The sequence below is a fragment of the Octopus bimaculoides genome, chromosome 2 (genome assembly GCF_046866305.1).
Source record: "Octopus bimaculoides isolate indiv1 chromosome 2, ASM4686630v1, whole genome shotgun sequence".
NCBI lineage: Eukaryota > Metazoa > Mollusca > Cephalopoda > Octopoda > Octopodidae > Octopus > Octopus bimaculoides.
Window position 1 is genome coordinate 109,594,053 of NC_142929.1, and position 8,945 is coordinate 109,602,997.

The following is an 8,945-nucleotide window of genomic DNA, read 5'->3' on the forward strand; positions in this document are numbered from 1 at the left end:
ATTATGTATGTATATGTATGAAATTAAGTGCGTGTATACATATACATGTATACACACACTCACATACATACATACATACATGCATACACATAGCGTGCGGTGCATTCTTATGACATTACCTTTGTCACGTACATGTACGTGCGCACATACTTTTCCAATTAACTAATTTTGCCTATTATTTCATATCGTTTCTATTTCTGTAATCATATATCCGTGTGTGTGTGTGTGTGTGTGTGTGTGTGTGTGTGTGTGTGTGTGTGTGTGTGTGTGCGTGTTTCAGTGTATACATGTGTGTATGTGTAAGTTTGCGTGTGCACAAATATATTACATACATAGTTTTATGTAAATACATATATATGCACACATATATGTATATGTGTGTGTGTGTGTGTGTGCGTGCGTGTATATGTTTGCGTGAGTACATATATATATATATATATATATATATATATATATATATATATATATATATATATATATGTATGTATGTATGTATACATATATATACCTGCATATGTGTACATACATATATGGCACGTTTGCGTGTATGCTTGTATGCGTGTGGGTAGTAAGCAGGAGAGAGAAAATGTGAGTGTGTGTGTTGGGTTGACAAGTGTATTTAATGTAAAATCGAACGCACGCAGTACATGTTATGATCAAAGATAATGAAAAGTTTCAATGACATACCTTTCTCTGACGTCACCTTTTGACAACTATAGAAGGATGTTAAACAACATCGACATCATTTACATCCGCTGTAATAGCTATAGCAAGGACGGGGAGGGAGGAGGAGGAGGAGACAGAGAAGAGGAGGCGGAGAAGAGGAGGAGGTGATGGTTGGTGTTGGTGGTTGAAGACGAAGAAAGCGAGCAGATTGATAAATATTAAAATGAATGGGAACAAGGAAAAAACAAAAGTAGTAGTAGTAGTAGTAGTAGTAGTAGTAGTAGTAGTAGTAGTAGTAGTAGTAGTAGTAGTAGAAACAGAAGGGAAATTGGAGAAAAAGGAGAACAAGAAGAATTACAATGGTATATAATATTAAACGATCAACAATTGCTATCGTCATCATCATCATCATCATCATCATCATCATCATCATCATCATCATCATCATCACCACCATTATCAGTAGCAGCCGCAGCCGCAGATGTAACAACAACAAAAAGACATTAAATAATAAAAAAACAAACAAAGCAAAAACAATGATTTCCTCTACATGTATCCTGAAAAGAATTCTTGTTTTTTCCATTGGCTTGACATTAAATTATCGTCCTCGATAAATTAGTCTAAGTAGATAGCGAAAACATTTGAAATCAAAATAGTGCGGTATCAAACTAAACCTCTTGTCGGTTTCACTTCGCTGCATCTCTGATGACGTTTGCCAGAAACAACATGCTTGGTTGGTTAGTGTATATTATGCTTTTTTAAAGTTTGACAACTTTCCATATATCAAGAAGAAAATATTCTTTTCTACTCTAGGCACAAGGCCCGAAATTTTTGAAAAGGGGTCAGTTGATTAGATCAACACCAGGACGCAACTGGTACTTAATTTATCGACACCGAAAAGATGAAAGGCAGTCAACCTCGGCGGATGTAATCGACTTAGCCCCCCTCCCCCGAAATTGCTGGCCTTGTGCCAAAATTGAAACCAATATTGTTTAATGATACTTTATTTATTTGGTTTTGTCTTTTATCATACTCTGTTACTCTTTTACTTGTTTCAGTCATTTGACTGCGGCCATGCTGGAGCACCGCCTTTAGTCGAGCAAATCGACCCCAGGACTTATTCTTCGTAAGCCTAGTACTTATTCTATCGGTCTCTTTTACCGAACCGCTAAGTTACGGGGACAAGTTACGGTTGTCAAGCAATGCTAGGGGGACAAACACAGACACACAAACACATACACACACACACACACACACACACACACACACACACACACACACACACATATATATATATATATATACATATATACGACGGGCTTCTTTCAGGAGGGTATTGGATTTAACCAAACCCCGGAGGATACAGGTAATACCGAGTAAGTGCTGTATACCGATTAGTTTGGCCCAATCGTTGTATGAACAGGATTGGGTATTATAAGTCGTGTATTAGCGTGTGTATATGTAAATATATAAAAACAAAAAGATAAAGAGAGCAAAGGTAAGGTTGAAGAATTTTATGGATAGAATCTTACAGCTGTTTGGACATCTTTGACTTGGACATCCTTCAAGTAAACAAGCAAAAATCTATTGCAAGATGGAATATATTTACCTCTGCTATCTATGCTATATCAACTCTCGTTCCAACATAAATTTCCGGATTATTCACACAAGGATTAATTTGCACGAATTTCTACACGGATATTTACCACTGGAATGAAACTACACTTCAAGTACTGTTCTCTCTTTTTTCAGCACATCACACTCTTTACCACTTCATACTAAAAATATCCGCCTATGGATATAATAATAGATTACTTTATTTTTTCTGTCTCCGATGAAGGGAAGTACTGGATCTTCCCAGAAACAGCTGTAAGACTCTATCCATAAAATTCTTCAACCTTACCTTTGCTCTCTTTATCTTTTTGTTTTTATATATTTACACACACACACACACACACACACACACACACACACACATATATATATATATATATATATATATATACATACATACATACATACATACATACATACATATACACACATACATACATATACATACATGCGTGTATATATATATATATATATATATATATATATATATATATATATATATATATATATATATATATATATATACATACATACATACACACACATACATACACACACACACATATGCATGTGTGTGTGTACGTATGTATGTATATATGTATGTATACGACAGGCGTCTTTCAGTTTCCGTCTACCAAATCCATACCCGAGGCTATAGCAGAAGACCCTTGCCCAAGGTGTCACGCAGTGGGACTGAACCCAGAACTATCTGGTTGTGAAGCAGACTTCTTGCCACACATCCACACCTGCGCCTATTGTTTGTTTATTCATTTTGATTGCCCGAGGAAAATGACCCTCTGTCTCGCAAGTGTAGAAGTGGTTCTCCAAGACCAGTAAGATCCATGCGGTTAATGTTTCTCTTGAACAGTCGTTAGTCAGCGGCTTCTGGAAAGACGTACAAGAAGTAGATTCTAAAGGACGGGCGGTACCGACGTTTCGAAAAGGAAGGACTAAGCGTACTGGTTAAAGTGAACATGAAGGAGAGGGCAACACAATATAGGCATCGGGAGGAAGAGTGACAAATCAGTTGTGGAGCCGTGAACGCCTGAGTAAAAGTAGCTCGAGACCATCCATCTCTGGGGACCATCGGCCAGTGTAGTAGAGATAGAAAAGCAGAAAATAGAGAAATGAATCAGTGCGTCTACGTGGACTGAGAAATTGGAGTGTGCTGCTGAATTATTTCGTATCACTCCTTTTGGAGGAAATTTTTCTGGAATTTTGTGGACAAATATATCGAAATTATGTTTACGTTTGCATTTATCATCTGTTTGATTGTTTTGTTGTTTTTTGTCTGGTTTAACTGTGGAAAGGTTGTTATAGAAAATTCATTCAGATTTTTATTTTACATGAAATTGAATGGCGGGAGATTTATTTTTTCCGGTTTGAATATTATTGAAGTGAAATGTATGAATATCTATCATTCTGGTGGAGAATTATTGAGTTGTGCCTGCCTTTATCCAAACGTTAACGCTTTATCACAAATAATATACCAACTCACTATTGTTTACGCCATCTTCACAAAGATAATAAATATAGATCTTTACCCTAGTCACGTCTCAGAAATAAGATCGGGGTCTTAAGGTGATTTAATCGATCTCTTTGACATGGCAGATACTAATTGTTTGACACCGGAATGAAGAATAACAAAGTAAATTTCGACTGGGTTTGAACTCAGGAAGCAGAGCAATGTAGCTAAAATATCTCAAAGTTTTTCGTCCGCTACTCTAGATATTCTTCCACCTGTTCTATTATTACAAAACTGGCAACGATAAAGGGTATTATGAAGCAGAAAACAGAATTTAGTTAAATAACTTTGTCATTATTAAGACAGTGTTTAAAACATAAATTAACATTGAATTTTGATTGGAATTTATTTAAATTACTTTAAATAGGAAGATAGAGTCATACAACCATGGGCAGTCTTAGGTGGTTTGGTATCAAAAGGGTTAGTGGAAGCTATTAAAAATCTTAGCATTCTTGGTGGTAAGCAATAGCTTCCACGTGATAAACTAGGAGTTACACAAAATGTTTTTAAAATTACATGAAACAATAAAATAAAAGGTTTCTCACTGGCGATGCTCCAGCATGGCCACAGCCTTTGAGCTGAAACGTATAAACAAATAAAAGAATAACAAAATTCAGACTACATCACTTATTTATATCCTATGATAGAATAAAAGAAAAGACACTTTGTGCCTTAAGAAATGGTTTATAAAGTCGTTATAGATCTATCAGACACTTATCTCCAGAATAGGTGAAACACTTTAATACAAGCTGTTACAGAACATGATAAAACGAACTGTTGCATTCATTGCACAAAGAAGTAGAGAAATAAATCTAAGTATACATTCTAATAAAAAGAAAAAATATCGGAAACACAGCATTAAACACCAGAAATTATAGCATAAATAGTGAAAGAATTAAAGAAAGAAGTAAAACACCAAGGAAGTTAATATTAGATGGGAATTAAGACTTAATCCGGGGGCAATTACCAAAACAACTAAATACACCCTATTACGATAAACAACAAAGTCAAATTTTCATGTCTCTTAACCGAAAAGGAAAACTGAAGACCTTAATAACTATTTATAATGTAAGCTTGTACAAGACCACAGATTTGTGAGACGGTGTTTAGTTGATTAAAACTACTCCAAAACCTGACTGATATATTTTATCGACCTTGGAAAGATAAACGGTAAAGTTGACTTTCGGCAGGATTTCATTTCAGACAATAAAAAGCCAGATAATACTGCAAGGTAATACTCCAATGATTCTACTAATCTACAACATTTTTTAATTATGATTTCTTTCGAAGATACAAGGCCAGTAAATTTGAGAGGAGGAGCCTAATCGATTAAATTGACTACAGTATTTGAATGGTACTTTATTCTATCGATCCCCGAGGAATGAAGACAAAGTAGATTTTGACGGAATTTAAAGAGTAAAGAGCCAGAAGAAATACTACAAGGTATTTTTTCCGTTGTCCTAACGCTTCAACCAATCTACCAGTCTATTATAAGGCTTCTGACACTCTAACAATAATCGTTACTCCAGACCAAAACATCCCAACTTGATACCATAAAAAATATTTACTTAAGCAATACACCAAACCTGAACACTGCATGTGTAGTCGGTTGTGATCCTAAGTCGCATCCTGATTACTTCACTCTGTTCGCCTCAGATTTAGGAAACATGGATGGCCGGGATAGAGCTCTCAAGCACCTCTTTCATAGGGACCTATCAGAAGCAACAATCATTACACTCTCCGGCTGTATTCCTAAGCATGAGCGACTGAGACTATGGATGTTATCCAACCATTTCATTCTTGGTCTACCTCTAGGTCTTCATGGCTTGAAGTATCCATCATGCGATCTTTGTAAAAAAAAAAAAATTGTAAAGAAATGAATGACCCAGAAAAATGCTACAAACATACACCAAGGTCCTGAAACAGTTGTAAAGAATGAAAATGGTTTAATTGAGAAGAACAAATATCTCAGTATAAAGACCTGAAAATAGAAATATCAAAGTTTTGGAATGTGACTATAAAAGCAGACTCTGTAATTGTAGGGATATTGAAAGTAATTAAGTGTGATTAAAAACCAAAAAAGGAAGAAGTTTGTATTTCACCCTTCAGGTAAAATAAGTACCAATCAAGTATTGACGTCGATTTATTCAACTGTTCAGTTTTCCAAAATGTGTGGCCTAATGCCTATGTCTGTAACCAATATAAAGCCTTAATAAATCTCCCAGTCAAAGTCAGAAACTGACGGTCCAATTTTGCTGCGGTGTCAAATAAAGTACGATCACAAAAAGTTACAAAACAAGGTAAAAAATTTCTACTTCGACTTGACTTCCTTGATATTTATGCCAAAAAGGAAATGTTTTGTGGTACCTGGACCTTTAATTCATTTGCTTATTTATTTTAGTATGTGAAATCATGAATAAATTGAAACTGATTTCAGCTAAATCTAAAATCAAGCCACAATTTAATTTTGCCGGCTTGTTCTGTTAAAAACAATTTCTGAATTTGGTATACCGGATTCCTTATCAAGACGAAACAGAATGAGACGATACAAAATGAAAGCTATTCAGTTCACTAACTAGAAAATATCGTCCGCGCAGCTACTTAATCCGAAATACGTGGTTCATTCATCCATCCCTTCCTTTCTTCCTCCCCATCTCTTCTTTTCTTCCTTCCTCCATCTCTCCAGCCATCTTCTCCGCCCACTATTCTTGAGAAGGATGGCCGGAATAGAGCTCTCTGGCACCTCCTTCATAGGGACCTATCAAAAGCAATCATCATTACACTCTCCGGCTGGTTTCCCAAGCATGACCGTCTGAGACTATGGATATTGTCCAACCATTTCCTTCTTGGTCTACCTCTAGGTCTTCTTGCCTTGAAGAATCCGTCATGCGATCTTTGCTACGACATTCTAATCACATACCTGTAGTACCGGAACTGTGACTTCTTGATATGGAGAAGTAGCGGCTCGATTTGGAGAGAGTTCCTGATCTTCGAGCTATGTCGAGGAACGTTACCCCAGAGATTCTTCCGAGGAACCCCATTTCGGCTGCTTGTATTCGTGATCAAATTCTTTCAGTCATTACCCAATATTATGTAGTGCATAATGAATTGTGGCGAAAAATCTTTCAAGATAGAGCACTAATCGATCGCAAGAAGCTTTCCTCCAAAAACTTACTATTTATCTTCCAATAAGACAAATTTGAGCTAGTAGAATTAAGTGTTATTTTACTCAGAAACAAACGAAAATACCAGCAACGTAAAATGATCTCACTCTTCTTTAGCGAGTCGTTCAATACATTATCCATTTTTCCGAAGACGTTTCAAGGAGAAATAAAAACAGAAGCTCATGCATGGCTGTGCAGTTAAGAAGCTCGTTTTGCTACCTTGTATTTTTTTTTCAATCTCACTGCATTGCACTCTGGAGTTCCGAGCCGACCAGTGCCTTGTGAGTGAATTTGGTAGACGGAAACTGTGTAGAAGCCCATCGTATATATATATATATGTATGAGTATGTATGTATTATGTATGTATGTATGTGTGTAGGTCTTTGTGAATGTATTTGTCGTCTCCCCATCGCTTGACAACCGGACTGGTAGAATAAATACTAGGTTTAAAAAAATTAAGTACTAAGGTCGATTTGTTCGACTAAACCCTTCCAGGTGGGGGCCCAGTGTGGCCGCAATTTAATGACTGAATCAAGTAAATGATAAAAGGTAAAAGATAAAACTTAAAATACGAAAAAAAAAATGCATTAATAAAGTGATAGTGTCACTCGAATGATAACCGCATTAGTTGACTGAAACTAACTCCTTCCTCTCTTGACTCTCATGAAATAAGATTACAGACAGCAAGATATTTCTCTACCGCATTTTCTGTTTCACACACTCCATAATCTATCCTATCATTATTAGATTTCCGTTTAATTTATTACTCATCACTAAGCAACTCATACATTTGTTAGTTGGCATTTAATTTTCGCATAAACTCTGCTGACATGAATTATGATTTAGTTATAATTTACTAGATTTTCTTTATTTTATATTCTGCCCTACTTCAAAACAGACCCTGAAGAAGACATTGCATGTGAGAGCTATCAATTATCTCAGAGTTAGTTGTGACTGGTAACACCCTTCACTTATAATACTTTTTTCATATTCTTAGTGAAAAAGAACCTATCGTTTCATTTGTATATCTATATATTTATTTATTCATGTATTTACTTATTTAATCAATTTAAGCTCCCGTGTGAAGCCAGAAAGCTATGACAAACTAAAAATATGTTATTTAATACTCTTGTTTTACATGTGTGTGAGTGTATGTGTGAGAGAGAGGGAGAGAGAGGGAGAGAGAGAAAGAGAGAGAGAGAGAGAGAGAGAGAGAAAGAAAGAGAGAGAAAGAAAGAAAGAGAGGGTGGCAAACATGTGAGAAGAATAGGGAAAGGACAAAGAAGAGCTAGATCTTTCTTGTTAAATCCTCATTGTAACTGTCATGAATTAGATCTTATTTATGACTTATAAATTCTTGAGAATGAAATATAGCTCTAATTTTGGTAACCTTTTGAAGTTCAATTTCAAAATGTCATCTCTCTCAAATTGGTGACTTTAGAACTAACTGGAATCTAAAGAAAGTCTAAAATGAATTACCAGACCTCATTGCTACGTATGCGCTTCACGCAAATGCAAAACCATTTCTCGAGGCCTCGGCAGTGGTGCCACTAAGAAGCTCTAACTTTGACTTAAAGCAAAGTCGATCCCGATTCATTTGAAACTGAGTGTAATGGGGACTTGAACAAATTCTGCAAGATAGTTCGGCATTCCACTGGTTCTACCATTGCATCATCTTCAATACTACTAATACTAACACTACTACTGCTATTACTATTGCTACTACTACTACTACTACTACTACTACTACTACTACTACTACTACTACTCCTACTACTACTACTACTAATAATAATAATAATAATAATAATAACTAACAAGCATATCATAACAATAAAATTCTTTAGGGGGAGAATGCCTTCCAGGGGCAACAAAGGAACCTCCTCGGATTCCGAGTCGCTCTACTTTCCAGGAATACCATGGCAAGTGTTCCTTCTTCCTATTCTTCCTCCGTAATCTTCAGCTAACAGTTGCAT